General features: G+C 39.9%; 1 protein-coding gene across 4 annotated transcripts in view; it reads right to left on the bottom strand.

Annotated features, from left to right (window-relative positions):
- Tank (TRAF family member associated NFKB activator) overlaps positions 1 to 13836 on the bottom strand; it is an 84014-nt gene extending 70178 nt beyond the window's left edge. For 2 of the 4 annotated variants that reach the window (XM_028867244.2, XM_028867177.2), the window contains exon 1: positions 290 to 426. The gene's annotated coding sequence lies outside the window, so the exon portion shown is untranslated. Of the gene's footprint in view, positions 1 to 289; positions 428 to 13699 lie in introns of those variants that run through there. The other 2 variants (XM_028867308.2, XM_028867388.2) reach the window with 2 other exon arrangements.
- Between the last annotated feature and the right edge of the window lie 5672 nt (positions 13837 to 19508).

The following is a 19508-nucleotide window of genomic DNA, read 5'->3' as shown; positions in this document are numbered from 1 at the left end:
CACCGCGGGCCGTGTCGCGCTCATTTCCCGCCCCTGGAAGCAGCGCTGACGGCGGCGGTCACCCAGCCGCGGCGGCGGGGTGGGGGGGGTACCGAGGTCACGGGCCGGAAAAGCCGCACAGGGTCAGCTCGGGGGCAGGGACCGGAGATTTCTCTCGCTCAAAATCACCCGGTAAGCTCCCCTTCTCCGGGGCGACCTGGCTGCAGCGCGTCCCTCCCGCTCCCACACCCCCGTCCTGCGTCCTCCGGCTCGGCCGACCCAGACACCCGAACTCTCAGTTTTTACTCACAGGGAAGGGGTTCCGCGGCGCTCTCTCACGCCACAGGTCGCCGGTGCCCGGCCGAATGACTACAGCCGGAAGTTGCTTTCCGTTCCAGTTCAGAGGGCAGCGGCGGCTGCGCGCCGAGTCATTCACGCTTCACCTTCCATCCGCAGGGCCAGGCCCCGCCCCACGCCCCGCCTCTTGCCGAAGCCCCGCCCCCAAAGCCCCGCCCTCACCAAGCTCCACCCCCGCCAGGCCACATAGGAAATACATCTGTTAGCGAGGGAATCCTTTATTATATTTAAAGGTCATCTCAGTGTCTTAGCTAGAATTTTGAGCAAACCACAAAATAACTAGTAATATAACTCTCTATGTAGGTTAGAGAAGCACTCAGAAAAACTTGAGATATTGTGGAATTCCTGTTTAGAGGAGGTAGGGAAAGGGCCAGGAATCTTCATTTTTCCACCGGAGCCCTTATGTGAATGTAATTAAGTGAATCGCTTAATTATGTGTATTGAGAAACACTACACATACACATCAATTTGGTGTTTCTCCCATTAGTAATACTTCCCAAAGAACGTACTTGCTAAACAAAGTTCAATTGTTGGTAAATGGGAGTAGAAATTTATTTTAAAATTTCATATGGATTAAAAGTTTCTCATTATTCTATTTCCAGACATGCTTGAATGGTCTGAGAGAGACGTCTCAGATGGACACAGCGAGGAAAACATCTTTTCTTTGTTAGAACAAGAGGATCAGGTTCTGCCCCCCCCCCTCGCCCTTTGTTTCCTCTACCTCTGGCACTTACAGGTGTTTTGTTTATTTAGGTCAGTAAGTCCAAGGATTCAAGCACTTGTCAAGTGCCAGCTGTGAGCCTGATTATTTGGAGCAACTTTTAAAAGTCAAAGCATAGTTTAAAAGAATTTTAAAACTCAGCATCGGCTGTGGTGGCCTGCACAGAACCTGCGCAAAATCAAGCCAATCAGCTTTCTGCAACGGAAGCCGCGGGGCTCACAGATCTGTATCACTAATTGAGGCGCTCTGGACAGTGGATCGAGGGGAAGAGGGGCCAGTTTTCTTTAAGGTGTGGCCCATTCTCCTTTGGATGACCCGTTATGGGTGAATACTCCTTTGGATGACCCGTTATGGGTGAATACACACAGACAACACAAAGTGGACTTGGCAGTCACTTTAAAAAAAAAAAAAAGGACACGAAGTTGGGAGAGGGGGTGGATCTAGGAGAGGTTGGGGGGGATATGATCAAAACACGTTATATGGAATTCTATAAAAACATTAAAATTTTTAGCAAACAGAAACTTCTCAATATAACGTTTGGATCAAGTAGTTTCTTTTTGTAATAGGTAATACGTTAAATGTGATACAGCACTGCTTACATTAAATGCTTTGCTTTTTCTAGAGCAGGCTTAGGCGCAAAACAAAATTGAGAAGAAGAGCTAGAAATTTCCAATATGCCCTTCATCCCCACATATATAAGCTTGTACAATGTCAGTATCCTCAGCACTGAGGTTGAAAAACTGCTATAAACAACAATGTGCTGGTCTTTACTGGAAGAAAATAAATTATCAGCTGCTTAAGGTAAATGCCAGGAATGTGAGGGACAGTAAGTATATATGCATTTTGTTACGAAACTGCCAAACTACTTGTACTCCACAGAGGGAAGTTTCTGTCCCTGCCAGCCCTTGCCAGCATTTAGTGTTCTCAGGGTTCTAGATTTTGGCCATTCTAACAGGCAATGGTGTCTGATTGTTTTAATTGGTGGCTTCTGGGGGAGGAAGAGTGGCTGGCCACGTGGACTTTCTCCAAATATGCTTACTTGTCATCTGTTGTTTTTTAAATGTGGTCTTACCCTGTCATTCTGGATGCCCAGGAAAACTCTATGTAACCAGGCTGACCTTGAACTCACAGACATCTGCTTGTTTCTGTTTCCTGGGTACTGGGGTTAAAGGCATCTAGTAGTGTCTCCCCTGCATTTTTCTCTAACAGTTTTAGAGTTCCAGATCTTACATTGATAATGTAAGGGCCACCTGATCATGTCTTTTAAAGAGCAAAATTTCAAGTTTTAATGACGTCTAACTCATTCAGCGTTGATTTCGAGTATATTTGAAGCTGCTTTGAGAAATTCTTATTGAAATTAATAATACACATGGAATACAAGGCTGAATGCATAGGCAGTTTGAAATACAAATGGGCTACAAACTTTGAATAAGGAAAAATAAGCATGTCTTAAAAACATATTTTTTCTTTTTCCATTCCCATGAAGAGAAGTGACTATACATGAGAAACGAGCTTGGATAGGCATAGAATCATTTAAAATAGATGATTTTTAAAATAAAAACAGTGACATATATTTTTTCTTCCTGTAATGATTATGCTTTTCATCAGAAACTAAATATAGTATATTTAATGAAGATTAAACATATAGTGTTGTGGACATCCTAGGTAGAAGAATGAAACTAGATCCATATCTCTCACTTGCACCAAAAAAATCAACTCCCAAAGAACCAAAGACTTTAATGTAAGACCTGGAACTGTAAAACTATTAGAGAAAAATGTAGGGGAGATACTACTAGGTCTAGACACAGGCAAGAACTTTCAACGGGACTCAAGTTGCTCAGGAAATAAGGCTAACAATTGACAAATGGGACCTTAGGTTAAGTAAATAGAGAGATAACCTACAGAATGGGAGTAAGTCTTTGTTAGTTGTACATTTGAAAGTGCATTCATATTTAGAATATACAAAGAACTCAATAAATTAAACAGGGAAACAAGCCAGTCCATAAATAAGCCAATGAAATGGACAGTGCTCAAAAGATGAAATACAAATGGCCAACAGACATATAAAAATGCTAAATGTCACCAGTTGTCAGAGAAATAAAAATTATAACTATATTGGCATTCCATCTTACCCTAGTCAGCATGGCAGCTCTTCAGAAAACAAAAACAGAATGCTTGCTGGTAAGAATTAGACAAAAGGGAATCATTATATACTGTTGGTAGGAATGTAAATTCGTCCAGTCACTACAGAAGTCAATATGGAGGTTTCTCAGAAAACCAAAAGTACATGTGACCCAGCTACAACATTCCTGGGTATTTACCTGAAGAATTCCAAGTTGATATATCACAGAGACATTTGCTTGCCAATATTTATTGTAGCACTGTTATTCACAATATCTGTTATGGAACCAAACAAGGTATCCAATAACAGAGAAATGGATAAAGAAAGTGGATTTTTTTAGTTTTAGGTTTGATTTGTAGTTCCTAGGCTTAAAATAAATACATAAAATCATGTATATGCACACACATACAAGTTTATATGACACGAAAGTAGAAGTGAAACTATGGAGGAGAACAAAGGGGGCAATGGGGAGGGAGAGGGCTGAGGAAGGGAGGATGGGAGAGTGTGGGGGGCTGGAAATATGCTCAATGTACAATCCATGCTTTATGAAAACTTTAAAAACTGTATTGAGCTAACATCGGTAGAATTATTTTTTGTGTGTATGTGTATGCAGTGTACATGTGTGTGTGTGCGCGTGCATTGTTGAACACTCTGTATCCAAGTGTGTGAAGCCAATAATGAGAGGAAATGAGCAGACAGAGCTGGAAGTTTGAGCCTCGGTCGGAGCTTACTTTTTATATCTGATTTCTATTTTAAAGGACCAATAGTAAGTTTTACTTAGCCAGGCATTCTTTTCATAATGAAAAGTGACAGTCTGTGTAAGGGGTCTGTCTCACTTCAGCCCAATACCCATAGTACCAAAGTTGATGAATACCAGTTTCAAGCCGAAGAGGTAGCTGTGAACTGTTATGGTCTCCCAGTTCAAGATCTGTGCTGAAGAACTAGTAACAGCCAGATAGAAAGTGAGAATCAAGGGGAATCCACACAGCCAACCAGAAAGGGCTACACTAGGCTTCAAGTGAATAAAGGCAAGCCGAGTGGCATGGCACACACAGTTAATCCCGGTATTCAGGAAGCAGAGGCAGGCGGACCTCTGTGAATTCAAGGCCAGGCTGGTCTCTCTAGTGGATTCTAGGATAGCCAGAGCTATATAGTGAGATCCTATCTCCAAAAAGCAAAACAAAAGCCAGGGGGTGGTGGTGCATGCCTTTAATCCCAGCACTCGGGAGGCAGAGACAGGTGGATCTTTGTGAGTTCTAGGCCATCCTGGTCTAGAGAGTGAGATCCAGGACAGGCACCAAAACTACACAGAGAAACCCTGTCTCAAAAAACAAAACAAAACAAAAAACAAAACGAAAGAAAGAAAAAACCAAAGCAAAATGCAAAATAAGTAAGCAGAAAACAAAGGATGCCTTTGAGAAGCTTATGCTGCATAAAGAAAACACAAAACAGTGAACATTTTGAAATGTGATTTATAGGCATGGCAAATAATAAGAATTTTTTTCACATATATATATACTCTCTGTTCTCAGTGTCACAGTCTGTCCCCACTGCCACCCTTTGTTCAAACCACGGTCAATTCATAATTATCTTAATGACCTTATAACTATTCCCACATTTTCTCTTGCCAAATTTTAATGATAGCATGTTCCTGGACTTTTTTATCACCTAGAGTCACTCTATGTCATCTCATCACATTAATGTAAAATACAAACTATAAACCTGGAATAAGTATTACTTCCATGTCTCTAGACAGTATTCCAGTACTCAGGAGGTGGAGGCATGAGACTCAGATATTCAAAATCAACCTTGGCACATAGAGAGTTTGAACCAACCTGAGCTACATGAAACTTTGTCTCAGAAGAAAAAGAAAAAAATCCTTATTTGGGGATGAGTACGTGGGCTGTTGGTAGAGTCCTGGCCTCACATGCATGAGACCTTGTGATTTACTGCAGCACCCCATGAGCCATGTGTGGCAGTGTAGTCCCAGCACTCGGGAGCTAGAGGCAGGAGGATGAAAGGTTCAAGGTCATCTTCAGATATAAGTTCTTCAGATACTAGTTCAGCCTGGGCTACATGACACCTTGCCTCTCAAGGAAAAATGTAAAGAGCCCAAGACAAAATGAGACTCTTGGATGTATGAAGACAGTAAGAAGAGAAGCCAGGTTACAGTGATACGCAACTGTAATCTCTAGTGGAGGCCGAGGCCAGTTAGAAACAGCAAGTGTGGGGCTAGTCTGGCTACAAAAGTCTATCATCTATCTATCTATCTATCTATCTATCTATCTATCTATCTATCTATCTATCTATCCATCCATCCATCCATCCATCCATCCATCCATCCATCCATCCATCTATCCATCCATCCATCCATCCATCTATCTATCTATCTATTTATCTATCATCAATCTATCATCTATCTATCAATCTATTTCTATCTATATATCTCTATTATAAATGTATATAGAGATATAGATACATCAAAAGAGAAGTGTCATACTATCTGCAAGCAATTGTTAATATTAATGGCAGTTTGGTGGCTGGACAGATGGCTCAGTGGTTAAGAGCACTGACTGGCTTCCCACAGTAATGCATGGTGGCTCAAAACAGTGTGTCAGGTGATTTCCAGGAGTCTGTAAAACTCCAGTTTCAGGGGATCTGATGCCATTTTCTGGCCTCCAAGGACACCAGGCACACACATGGTGCATAGACATACATGCAGTTAAGCAATGATACACATAAAACAAACATTTTTTTAAAAGAGAAATTAACAGCAGTTTTGCTTTGACAACCAACTGAAGATGCAGGAGAAAAAGTGTCAGCTAAGAAGTCTATATCCCACCACTCAGGAGGCAGAGGCAGGTGATCTCTGTGAGTTTGAGGCTAGCCTGATCTACAAAGCAAGTTCCAGGACAGCCAGGGCTGTAACACAGAGAAACCCTGTCTCTTGAAAAACAAACAAAAACAACAACAAAAAGAATTCTATACCCAGCGAAACTATCCTTCAAAAATTAAGAAGAATAAAGACACTTTGACGTTAAATAAAAGCTGAAAGAATTTGTTGTTAGTAGACTTGCTATAAAGAGCAAGAAAGGAAGTAATGGAGGATGAAATTTTTAAAATCCCACTAGAATTGAAGCCATATAAAGAAACAACATTTTTTAGTACAATCAGTCAATTACATAAGTACAAATTCCAGCATGATTCAGTTTTTGTTTATAATTTCTCTCTTTTTATTTTCTACACGAGCATACGATATATAGAGATAACTTGCAAGAAGACATAAAGGAGGGAGTAAACTAATAGAATAGTTCATGGTTGTTCCTAAAACTAAGTGAAGGGTTCACAACATGCCCCCACAGTCCATATACCAGGCGGACACTTCCGCCTAGCCAATTCCAGGTCAGGATAGGCATTTCCGGGTCAAGGCGTCTCTTGTAACCAGGATCTGTGACATTACATGGTCACGTAAGCGCGCAACGTGACCATGTGATCTATGCACACGCGTGGAGTAGTGATGTGACCTGGCCACGCCCCCCAGCCGCTTTTAAAGCGGAGCACCATGTTCCCAGTTCCCTCTTCTCCACGCAAGTGTCTCTCCCACAGGCCTGCGCACTCTCTATCCCTTTATCTCTAATAAAACTCTTATAAGCGGATTCTGTTTCATGACACTTCCTTGCAGGGTAAGAACACAACACAGCTAAATAACTAACACTAAGTCTATATTAATTTAAATTATTTTAATCTCCATGTGACCCCTAAGAAAACATCTCTTAAAATACATAAGAGAAAAAATCAGAAGGGGCTCAAACAGTGCAAAGAGTCAGAAGGCAGAAGTAACAGAGGAAATAAGGAACGGACAATGGTTTATGAGGGCACGCAGAAGCACTTGCTAGTTGAGGGGATGGTGTCTATGAACCAAACTTACAAGGATGATTCAAGCAGTATGGGAAGGGGCTCCTCTTGAGGAGACGGACTCCTGCAGTCAGGCGGTGCCCATGCTTACCAAGCCCCTGTTAGCTGCTGGGTCAGGCAGCAGATGACAACAAACATTCCAGAAAGTTGCCCGCTTGCATTCACAGAATAGTTTAAGGAAGGTGTTTGAGGACATTTACTTATATGTTCATTGGACTGTTTTTTCCCAAGTGACATAATTATTCACCTACTGTTCAGCCTCGGTATTTTTACTTTGCTTGAATTTTTAAAAAAGAAGTATGGCATAAGAAATGCATACATTATGCCGGGCAGTGGTGGCGCACGCCTTTAATCCCAGCACTCGGGAGGCAGAGCCAGGCGGATCTCTGTGAGTTCGAGGCCAGCCTGGGCTACCAAGTGAGCTCCAGGAAAGGTGCAAAGCTACGTAGAGAAACCCTGTCTCGAAAAAAAAAAGAAATGCGTACATCAAGTAGTAAACGGCAGAAGTCTTTTCTTATTAGTGATCACTTTAAAAATAGATGGAGAGCAGAGCTTGGCCAAATATGAACAATCCAGCATAATCGAATAATCAAACTACATGCTGTCTAGAAGAGACTTATTTTAGATGAAAAGACACAGATAGATGAGAGTGAAAGATGTGGACTTCAGAGTTGGCTCAGTGGGTGAAGAATTTGCCACGCAAGCATGAAATTCCAAGTTTGAATCCTCAGAACTATGTAAGTTATATGTTGTAGCACACGTCTGTAATTCCAGCACCTTTGTGGGGAGATGGGAGATGGAGACAGAGTCCCTGGATGCTCAGCAGCCAAGCAGCCTGGTGTACAGTGGTAAAGAAAATGAAACCAAACCAAGGGCTCCTTTCTCAAAGATGGAAGGTGAGAACCACTAGCATTCGAGGGTGTCCTCTGACCTCCACAGGTGTGCCATGATGAACATGCACATGAATTCACGAATAGAAATACTGACACCCACACACACCAACACACATATTGTACACAAACACACAAAGACAAAATAATAATAATAAAAGATGAAAAATATTTTTGCATGCAATAACCAAAAGAGAGATGGGTAACCGTACTAATATTAGTCAGAATATGCTTTTAGTAAAAAAAAAAAAAAAAAAAAAAAAAAAAAAAACTCATATAGGAGACATACCATAAGATTGTATCACCAAAAAGAATCATTCACCAAGAAGATACAACAATTATACACATAAATAGCAAAGAGGGCCCTAAAGGAAATGAAAAGAACATTTCCAGAGTTGGAAAAAGAAATAGACTACAATAATCATTGGGGACTTTGTTATGCCACATTCGATGATGAATAGAAAAACAGACCAGAGAGGGAAAAGACAACTTGGAATACTACTATATGCCAACTAAGCCAAACCAACATAAACAGGGCACTGTGCCAACAGGAAGCAGACACACTCTCTCAGCAAATGGACAAGGACGCTTCTCCAGGATAGAGCAAAAGTTGCCCCCTCCAAAGTCTCAATGTATTTCAGAAGACTGAACTCATTTGAAATATCTTCTCCAACAAAGGTGGCATGAAGAAGTCAGTAATCCAAGGAAGACTGGAAAAGACATAAATCTGTGAAAACTGACACATTCTTAAGCTACTAATGAGTCAAAAAAGAAATCACAAAAGAAAGTAGATTTCGTTAGAGATGAATGAAAGCAAACATTGCAACACATGAAAGCTCATACAGTAAAAATCATGCTCAGTGAGACCTTAATTCCAGTGTATGTTGATATTAAGGAAGACCAGGGCCTGGAGAGATAGCTCGGGGCATAAAGTCGCTCACCCACAAGCCTGACCACCTGAGCTCCATCCTAAGCACAAACAAGGTGGAAGGAAAAAAAACCATACTCTCTGAAGTTGTCTCTGATCGTCACACACAGTAAATAAAATTTGTCATCAAAAAAGAAAAGAAAAGCAAGCAAGAAAACAAGGTGTGGGAAGCTAGGAGAGAGCACTTCCTTACAAGCATAGGAACCTGAACTTGACCTCCAGAACCCAGGTAAACAAACAAGTAGGGCATGGGGGGGGGGGCTTCTGTAATCCCACTGAGAGAGAGTCAGAGGCAGGTGGGATAAAGTAAGACCCTGTATACTTCAAAGAACTAAAAGAGAAACAAATTATCAGGGGAAAGGGATTAACAAAGATTAGAAGAGAGATAAGTAAAATAAATAATAAAAAAATTTAAAGACTCAATAAAATAAAAAGATCTGGATTAGTTATAACCGCGCTAATACAGATATCACTAACAGGACACCGACTTGAAGGGAGGAAGTAGGGTGATATACAGGAGTTTATAGTTCCTGCTTAACTTTTTTTTTTTCTTTCTTTTTTTTTTTTTCCAGAGCTGAGGACTGAACCCAGGGCCACTGAGCTAAATCCCCAGCCCCTTAACTTTTTTTTCTAAATCTAAAATTGTTCTAAAATAATTCGACTGACTTAAATCCCTTTATATTAAAAAGAAAATACAACTGAAATTAAAAACTGTAAGGTAAATACATACTGAGCTTGCGTAAGGTCAATCCTCAGTGTGCCCCACGTCCACCCAATGCAGACCTCCAAAGCCAAATCAAAATAGCCCTCCTGATACTGTAAAATTAGGCTAATGTGAAAGTGACATATAAACAGTTATCAGATGTAGTTAAAAGATCCCTAGCCTTAAATTATTAGAAAACAATAAAGGCTTAAAAATACATAACTAAACATACTCAATCAGGAACTGAGGAAAGTAAAATAATCTTTAAAATATCAGGAAAATATTATCAAAGATAAAACCAAAAGATATTTTTTATAATGGTAAGTGTAAAATGTCACAGGGATTAGTTCTGTGATATGACCAATCAATAAAAAAGGGCTGGAGAAATGGCTCAGAGGTTAAGAGCACCGGCTGCTCTTCCAGAGGACCCGGGTTCAATTCCCAGCACCCACAGGGCGGCTCACAACTGCCTGTAACTCCAGTTCCAGGGGATCTGACTCTCTCACACCAATGCACATAAAATAAAGTTAAATAAATAAAAAAAAGAAAGAAAAAGAAAAAAGAGAAAGAAAATATAAAAAAATGAACACTAAGAAGGGTTACAGAAATGGAAAAAATGTGTAGAATAATATCATGTTTGTCAATACATTTGAAAAATTGATCAAAAGAATTGTTTTAAAAATAATTGTTTTCAAAAGCCTGCACAGGTTCAAGCCAGACAGGCTCCCAGCACTGAGAGGAGGAAGTAGGCACCAGCTCCCACTCCTTCCTAACCAAGAAGCTATCTCTAACTGATACCCAATGCAAAAGAAAAATCAGTTTTCTCCAATGAGGTCTCACCGGGTTTAGTAACAAAACAAACTCAATAGTATTTTTGTAGACTTTTTGTATCCTTTTGCTTTGTTTGTACATTCTTTTGTTTTGTTGGTCTTTTTATTGTTTGTGTTGATTTCCATTTGTGTGTGTGTGTGTGTGTGTGTGTGCGCGCGCGCGCGCTTGTGTCAGGGAGGGTTGTGTGTGTGTTTCTTGGGGTTTTATTTTTGTTTGTTTTAGAGAGAGGGAGAGAAACAGGGTTAGGTGAATAGAGAAGTGGAGAGGATCTGGGAAGACTTGGGGGAGGGGAACAATGATCAAAATACATTGTATCCCAGCACTCTGGGGAGGCAGAGGCAGGCGGATCTCTGTGAGTTCGAGGCCAGCCTGGGTTAGAGCATGAGCTCCAGGAACGGAACCCTGTCTCAAAAAACCAAAAAAAAAAAAAAAATATTTCAATTAAAGATTACTTTTCAAAAGAATTGTCTTCAAACAAAATCTAAACAGTGTGAAAAAACAGCAAGATCAAAAACAATAGAAGACACTAGAAAAGGTTGTAAAGAATGACTTGCCAGCAGACGTGCCAAGGTCTAGGTTGTGGATTGATTCCTTAGACGTTTCAAGGAACAGATCATGTGCGTGAAACTTGTTAGAATATGGAGTGTTTGGGCATTTTTTTCTGGTTTTACTTTCTGAAAGTAAACTTTAGTATAGAAACTCATCACTGATAGGTTCCATAAAATGAAAATATAGATAAATTTAATGTCTTATGAATATGAATGTGAGAATTCTCAGTAACTCACAAACATGTGCTTTCCAGTACATATTTTCTTAATGTAAACTAGACATGAGATAATCAATTTGGACACACATTTTGCATCCCCTCTTTGGATGTGACTTTCGAAAGCTGTTTGCAGGAACCATATGAACAGCTGCTTTGTTTACAGATCCGGTTGCTCTGCCTGGATAGGGCTCCTTGGCTTAGAACCACATTGTTTTCATTCTTTTCTGTTAGTTTGAGCTGTGAACTGAATTGTGAAGCCAAAATGATAGAAGAGAGGCGTCTAAGCATGTGGATTGAAGAGAAAAAGGAAATGTGTAGGCTTGGCTTGGTTTGATCAACCAATTTATTATTTTAATCTGAGAAATAACAAAGCACGGTTTCTAATTATAATTCAGCTCTGTCACAGAAACATGCACAGCAGCAACCTGATTTCTGCTAAGTCTTTTAAAAAAGCAGATCCTTGCTTCATTAGAAATGCTAAAATCAGATAGTTGTCTCTGATGTTACCAAAGACATGGAATATTATTTAAAAATTATATTTTTTATTGAATGCACCCTTAATAAGCCAGGATATTGATAATTATTAATTTTTGATTATAAAAGCATTTCCTTCAAACCAACAGCCAATCTCAATCTTCATATTAACCACTAGGGAAATTCCCCTGAGATCAGAAATTTAACAGTCGACTGCTTTCTCCTCTGTTATGAAGCCCTGATCCAGAAATTCTAGCTGGTATGGTGAGAAAACAAGAAGGAGGAAGCCTGTCCAAGTATACTTTTTGATCTAGAAATCACATGTAAATTATGTAATTTAGAAAAAATAAGAGATGGATAAAATGACTAGATAGAATTATGAAATAAAGATGTTAGCAATAGTTAAAACATACCAGAAAGAATATTCTTATATGGATAACTCCTCTACTGTGCACATAAGAAGGAGACAAAGCAAACTGACTTGGAACATATTCTACTGTTTACATCTACAATGTATAATGCAAAAGACTCCGAATGTTTACCGAAGCCTCAATACATAGAAAGTCAGGATGTGCTGGGCAGCGGTGGCGCACGCCTTTAATCCTAGTACTCTGGAGGCAGAGTCAGGCAGATCTCTGTGAGTTTGAGGCCAGCCTGGTCTACAGAGCGAGATGCAGGACAGGCATCAAAACTACACAGAGAAACCCCGTCTGGGGGGTGGAGGGAGACAGGATGTTCAAAGACAAGGTTTTATACTACACGGACAATTATTTCCCTTAAGTTAGTGCACACATTTTCTAAAATTCCAACCAGATTTTTTTTCCCCAGGGGAATTTAACAGATTTGTTTTGAGTCATCCTGTTAGCTATAATAAGAAATGTTTAAGAGAAATAATTGGACATTGCTCTAGAACTCCTTTGGCTTCTGGGCATACATTTTAGGCACAATGAGTTGACATACAGTTTCATATCCCAGAGGCAGACTAGTGTGTTAGCTATGTGCTGACACATGAAACTGTATTCCTTGGGGGACCAAAGAGATGACAGTGGATGAGAGAGAAAGGAGAGTTTCCAGGAAGGACATGATTATTCTGTGACTTGGATGAAGTCATTTTCTTTTTTCCCCATCCTACGACAGCTTGGGTTAAGCATCTCAAACATAGTTTGAATATGGAAAGAAGACAGTGTTGATAAAAAGCCAGGGAAAATGAACTGATATCAATTTATGTTTAAACCTTGTCTCACTATGCCGCTGAACAAGTACCATTGAAAATATGCAATCATTTTCCTCTAGCAGACACTCTCACTGAGTGTCTAAAAGCTACTCCTATGACAATACTGATAATAGTTCTTGATATTTAATCTAGAGTTATCCTTAAGAAAATCATATTATATAATCTTCAATATTAACTGTGGTGATGAAAATGAAAGGTTTTTTTTGATAACAAAGTAAGACTTGATTACTATAATTAGAAATCCTTATAAGGCTAATAACTGATGTCATAAAATATTCATCATCATGTATTTCTTATGAGAATAAAGGTAAGCTAATTTAATATTTGAATAGACACATTTGATCATGTTGGAATTTATTTTTTTTTAAATATAAGCAAAAGGTATGGCTACACATACTTTTAATTTACTTTCAACTTAGAAAGCCAACTTAGGCCAAATATCTCTCAGTCTTTTGGTATAAGAAAAAAATCGCTTCTTGAGAAGGCTTACATATCAGATACAAACTTTTAAAATTCATTTCAATTAAAGTCATAAAAATATTCTATCTTACAAGTTAGGGGAGAAGAAAAAGGGTCACAGTATTTTTAATTTTCCTTCGGTCTTGGCTTTTTTAAAGGCCTTATTTCTAACTGTAACAGTGATGACAGAGGCACCCCTAACTTGTGTCAGGAGCTGCTTAGCTGGCTGGTACAGAAGTGGGACTGATCTTGCCAGAGGTAAGGCATCCCAACCACCTTGCTATGCTAGGAATTAATAGGAATTAGTAAGATTTGATTACCTTGTTTCCAGGATACAGGTCTCCCTTCATAGACTGCTTTTCTTTATAGATGTAGGCCGGTACACGTTCTGGAAGTTGTTTGCACCGTCTCTACAAATGCTGCCCAAACTGTCCTGAGCTCTCCCTTGTGTTGAACTGGGGACTTCCACTGAAAAATCCCCAGACTTGAAGACTTCCTTATTTGTAGCTATCAACAGCCAATCATGGCAAGATATTGAAATGAAGCAAAAACTACCAGAAAATGTTCTGAAACCACCCGTGACTATAACTCTGACTTCCTTTTGAAGAAATGATATTTTACCTGAATAGTTAAGGCACTAAATTTTTTTTTTTAGAAATTATAAACATGAGGTTTTTTGGGGGGAAGAAGTATTTTTTCATGTAAAAAGTTTTAAAAGTAAGCTTATTTGGAAAATGTCATTTTAGTTTTTGAGTCACATTTGACTCCAGGTCATTGCATTTATAAATAACAGGCAAAAACCAAATTTGAGTATATTTTTCTTTGCTTTCTGACTTACAGAGGCCATTTGGATGAAGCCTAGTGAATAAAATAGGGTATATCTTAAGATTCCAGAGTGTGACCATAGATACTGATAAGAAAGATGAAGCAAATAAGATTCTTTAGACAGAATTTCTAGTTTGAGATATAGGTCACTGTTTATACAGATGAACACATGTTCTAGCACACCAGGAGGGTGTTTCTCTCAGGCCACGTGGAACTAAGCTGTACATTTTACATGCAAATGGAAGGCAGCAACATTTGGACATTTTTCTTTGTTATAAAATTTTAGAGCTGGAACTGTAGACACCTTCTGTTCCATTTCCCTTTTATTACAGATGAGTAAACAGTGGAGGATGAATGCTCAGGGTCACAACGTTAGAAAGCAACAGCCTCTCTGAGTGATCTGAATTCAAGCACAAGTTCATACTTCCTGCATTATGCTCTCCCACAGCAAGTCCAGGAGCTGGAACAAGACTGGATCCAGTAGGCAGTCTCCCCGCTGAGTTAAGAAGTCTGTGAAGACATCCCCCAGAATTCCAGTTAACAGAAGCTAAAATTTACACTTTCTGATTCATAGTCTAGTTTCTTTGCTGCTTTAAAGCACTATCATCTCTGAAATTACAAATTAAACATATTGGAGGGAATGCTGTATATGGCGAATAATTGCATATTCTCTAAAAATATTTTTTTAAGTTTCTAAAGTGCTGAATAAGCATGTAATTAAAACTGTTCTCATAAAATACACAGTGAAGCGGTTGGTTTTTTTTTTTCAGCACTATGTTCTTATAGCAATCTTACTGATGAAATATCGGCCATTAAACATGCTTTTGTGCAATGGAAAAACTAAAATCTAACAATGTAAGTACAACCAAGTGAAATATCAAAAACTTAAGATAGTATTGGTGTGAGGGAATTTACTCCTTAAGAATTTACGGTAGTGAAGCAAGCTTTTAGAAGCACAGCTTTTTGGAAAAGTGGTGCTCCCATATTGACTGGGAAATAACCCTCTTTTTTTGTTCTCTCCATCCTGTGCCCCTCCCTCTATTATTTACTTTGGCCATTGAGTTTGGCTGAGATCCAAACTTCTGAAAAAACTGGCTATTCCTGGAATATTGGCCTCAACCAGGTGGGGCGTTGAGAGAGGCGTCTGAGACCATGGTATAGAGGCTAAGTTAGAGATGCTTTTTAAAGAAGTTATGTGTAAGTGTGTGAAATTAAAAGCCTATGACACCATTGACTAGTTCAGAGTCTTGGCAAGGTAATTGGGTATTTCACCTGTGGCCCTTATTGACTCCTCTGCCCTTTCCTGCCCCCCCCCATTCTACCTTTTTAACCTCTCAGAGAAAGTCCAGTAGGAGAGGGAGGAACAGATGGGCATGGGTGGCAGGGGGAAAATGGGTGTCAACCCCAAGTTAGGGATGCGGGCAAAACTTAGGTTCCGACTCAGGCAGACAAATGGCCAAGATGACGGTTAACCACAGCAGCAGCTGTGTGGGGTGGGAGGGCTCTCAATGTAAGTCTGTGTGCAAGGTCTCCCCATGAAGAAGCCTCTGTAGCTGTTCTTTCCCTCTAGCTCCAAGAAAGCAAAAGGTAAGTTCTGTTTGTTAACTGCTAACTAAGATTCAGCTCTGTTAACTGCTGTGATTCAGGGAGACTCAGATACCTGTGAATCCAGCCAAGAAGTTAGTTAGGCAGCTATGTGGCCCAGGAGTAGATGCTTAATTGAGACATTTCACCTATGTTAGCACACCGGGAGCCTGGAAAATCAATGCTCCTGGCATGGGGTTTCTGGGAGTAGAAACATCTTTCTTACCTCTGCTTGGATAGGTGAAAGTGCTAAGATTTTGTTGGTCTATGGCCACAGTAGGACTGACCCTGGGGTGTAAATTACCATCACAAAGCAAAAAGTTGGTGGTATCTAAAGAGACAAATGATACTCTTTTAGTAAGAAAAACCAAGAAAAAAAAAAAAAAAACCCTTCTCCAACTTCTATAAACTATGTACAGAGTTGCTGAGCATGTGAGTTTACAACTTCCTATAAATTTATGCCAAATATTTATTTCTTAGTGGTGATACTTACGTTTAGTATCTGAAGGGACTCTAACCTGCCCAAGCATGGCAAACATGGCTCTGGCAGGCCTTGCCCATCTCCCCATTCCCTCTGCCTTGCTAAAAACTGTTAGATTACATTCCTAAAGCTAGCCACCAAGGTCTGTTCCCTTATTTGGCCACTTCCTCCTCCCGAAGCTGACTACCAAGGTCCAGCTGTCAAAGTATTGAAGTCCAGCAATCAGAAGTCCCCTTTGGCTCATCTAATTGACAAAAAACACCTCGTCCTAACACGGGGTTTCCCTCTTGACCTTTATAAACCGCCATTTTCCACATCTGTCTCCACTCAATCCAGAGGCAGTCCTTTGTCTTTCCCCCTCCATTCCCGTCCCGTCTGTCTCCTGTCTTTCTTTGTCTCTTATCTGCCCTTTGTCTCTCTAGGGCAAATGAATCTCCTTTGTGCTGAAAACTTGGACTTGGGGTGTCCCAAGCCGACAGGGATCCTTCCAGTATCCACATTCAGCAGAATTTGGGGCCAGTGTGAATGGATGGTGAATATGAGAACTAGCTTTACTTGTTGCAATTCTTCAAATATATGTGTTTTTTTTCTTGGCCACTTTCATACATGTATGTCCTTTTAACGAGTCATTAGCCTGTTTTATGGTCCCCGTCCTACTAAAACCCTCTTCCTCCTAAGAAGTCCATCTCCTACCTTCATGTCTTTGTTCAGTGTGTGTCTCACCAGGATCACCTGAATGAAAACGGGCGGGAAATTCTTTACTGAAGCACAGGCAACTTGTCAGTGACTCCATCACTAAAGAAAGTGACGTCTCTTCCTCCAGCCACCATGAACTGTCAGTAGTCTCTCATGAAGGGATAGGGTCTCATTAACCCTCCCTTCCTTCATAATGAAATGTCAACAAGCCAAATCTCGTGTAAGCCTTGTGCAGGTTGCCACAGCACCAGTGAGTTCGTGAATGCCCCAGACACACCACATCCAGAAGAACCGTGCTCAGCACTCTCCCCCAACCTCCTGCTCTTACATTCCTTCTGACTTCTTCTGAGACAGTCCCTGAGCTTTTGGTAATAAGAAAGAGTGTCACAATTCTTTTTTTTTTTTTTTTTTTTTTTTTTTTTTTTTTTTCCCCGAGACAGGGTTTCTCTGTGTAGCTTTGCGCCTTTTCCTGGAACTCACTTGGTAGTCCAGGCTGGCCTCAAACTCACAGAGATCCGCCTGCCTCTGCCTCCCGAGTGCTGGGATTAAAGGCATGCGCCACCACCGCCTTGCTGAGTGTCACAATTCTTATATTTAAGCTGTAATCCGGGCTGGAGAGATGGCTCAGATGTTAAGAGCACTGGCTGTTCTTCCAGAGGTCCTGAGTTCAATTCCCAGCACCCACATGGTGGCTCACAACCATCTGTAATGACATCTGGCTCCCTCTTCTGGCCTGCAGGGATACATGCAAACAACACTGTATATATAATAAATAAATAAATCTAAAAAAAAAGCTGTAGTCCAATTTAATGATTGGTCTTATATCAGTGCTTATTAAATTGTTTAATAAACATTTTTACCTATTTCTTGAAATCGGGGTATCAGGCTTTGGAAACAAGTGCCTTTACACATTGAGCTATCTCACCAGCCTGAGTTCATGAGTTTAAGAATGCAAGCAAAGGATGACGTCTCGACTCATTGAGAAAGATGAGAGTAGGATATGTTAGTCACTTCTATGTCATTGTGACCAGACATGGGTTAAGGCAGGAAGGATTTCTGTAGACTCAGGATTACAGAGGTTTCACTTTATGGGTGCTTGGTTCTGCCGCTTCTGAGTGCTTGTATGGTGAGGTAAAGTGCAATGTCACATAGGAGACAGAGTGATACCAACAAGAGCCAGTCAGGGACAAGGTACCTCTTTTAAAGACACACAGTGACTTACTTTTTCTGAGCAGGCTCCTCTCTTAATATTGCACCACTAAGGCACAAATTCATCAGTGGGTTAATCTGTTGAGGAAGACAGAATCCTTATAATCCAGGCCCTTTTCAAATGCTCACCATCTGGCAATCAAGCTCTTAACACATAGGTCTTTTGTGTGGGAGCACGGAGGATACTTCATAGCCAAATCACTGCAGAACAGAATAGCACTTTGTGGGCAAAGAGACAGTTATTAGGCCAGGAACTGCTCATGAAGAGTAGGCACTGAAGAAGTAAAAGAATAAGGGTCAAAGTTTTATTTCATGTTTTTCTATAATCTCAATGAATTTACTGTTTCTTTTAGGTTAGATTTATGGCTGTTGCTTGTTCTTATTGCCTTTTAAGTAGGTTTTAAAAAAAAACTCCATTTGTTTTTTAATATTATAGAAGAGTATTTACAGTTTTGATGACAGACATGATTTTAATATTCTTGGCACTTCTTAAAATAAAGTTTTTGATGTAAACAAAGTGAGCAGCTAAGACATACTTTAGGTTTATTATTTTGAGAATGGCAATAAGAGTAGAGTCTTAGGCTCCCTAACATTCTGCCATCCCCGTGTATTTGACAGCTAGCATTATTGGCTAGCCAAAGGAAAAAAGCTGTTGTGATAATGAACCAAAGACTGATAGAATCAAAATCTAGAAATAGTTGGACAAACTTTTAGTGACTGGCTGACTTCAACATGAAGTTTAATAGGAACAATTATAAAGTTTCTAGTTACTGTCTCTACCATCCTACAAATAGAAACAAAAGGAAAAGGTTGCTTGTGCCTAGGAAGGGTTGATGAGACTCAATTTAGGGACAGACACACAAAATTGACTTGAGTGTTTCTCGAGGCAGTCAGGTGGAGGCACTAAGCAATACCCCAAGCTAATAAGGGCCTTGGAAAAAAGGAAGCACGATTCCTGCTTTCCAACCCATCTTTCTGATCTCCGAGACCAAAGACAAAGAGCTATTAAATACTCATCCATCTCACAAACACATGATTACAGAAAAGGGCAATGCTTTGTTGGAGAAAATGCACAGGAAACAAGTGTATTCAAACACCAATTAAATTCTTCAAGGTAGGCCTCAGGCTAGTGAACAGGGGCAAATAGAAAACAAATTTGGTTTATTATTAAAAAAAACAATATTCTTATTTTAGAAAATAAGTAGTTCACTTGAGGAAGCAATGAGTTCCTTCTTTCTGCACAAATACATCAAATACATGACAAATGGTGATTGTTTGGGAACATTGAAAGGGGATTAAAATCTCCATCGACAATGACCAAAAAGACATTTACT

This window comes from Peromyscus leucopus, chromosome 4, assembly GCF_004664715.2.
Source record: "Peromyscus leucopus breed LL Stock chromosome 4, UCI_PerLeu_2.1, whole genome shotgun sequence".
Classification (NCBI taxonomy): domain Eukaryota; kingdom Metazoa; phylum Chordata; class Mammalia; order Rodentia; family Cricetidae; genus Peromyscus; species Peromyscus leucopus.
Note: the sequence above shows the minus strand (reverse complement) of the source record. Positions and strands in the feature narration are given on the sequence as shown.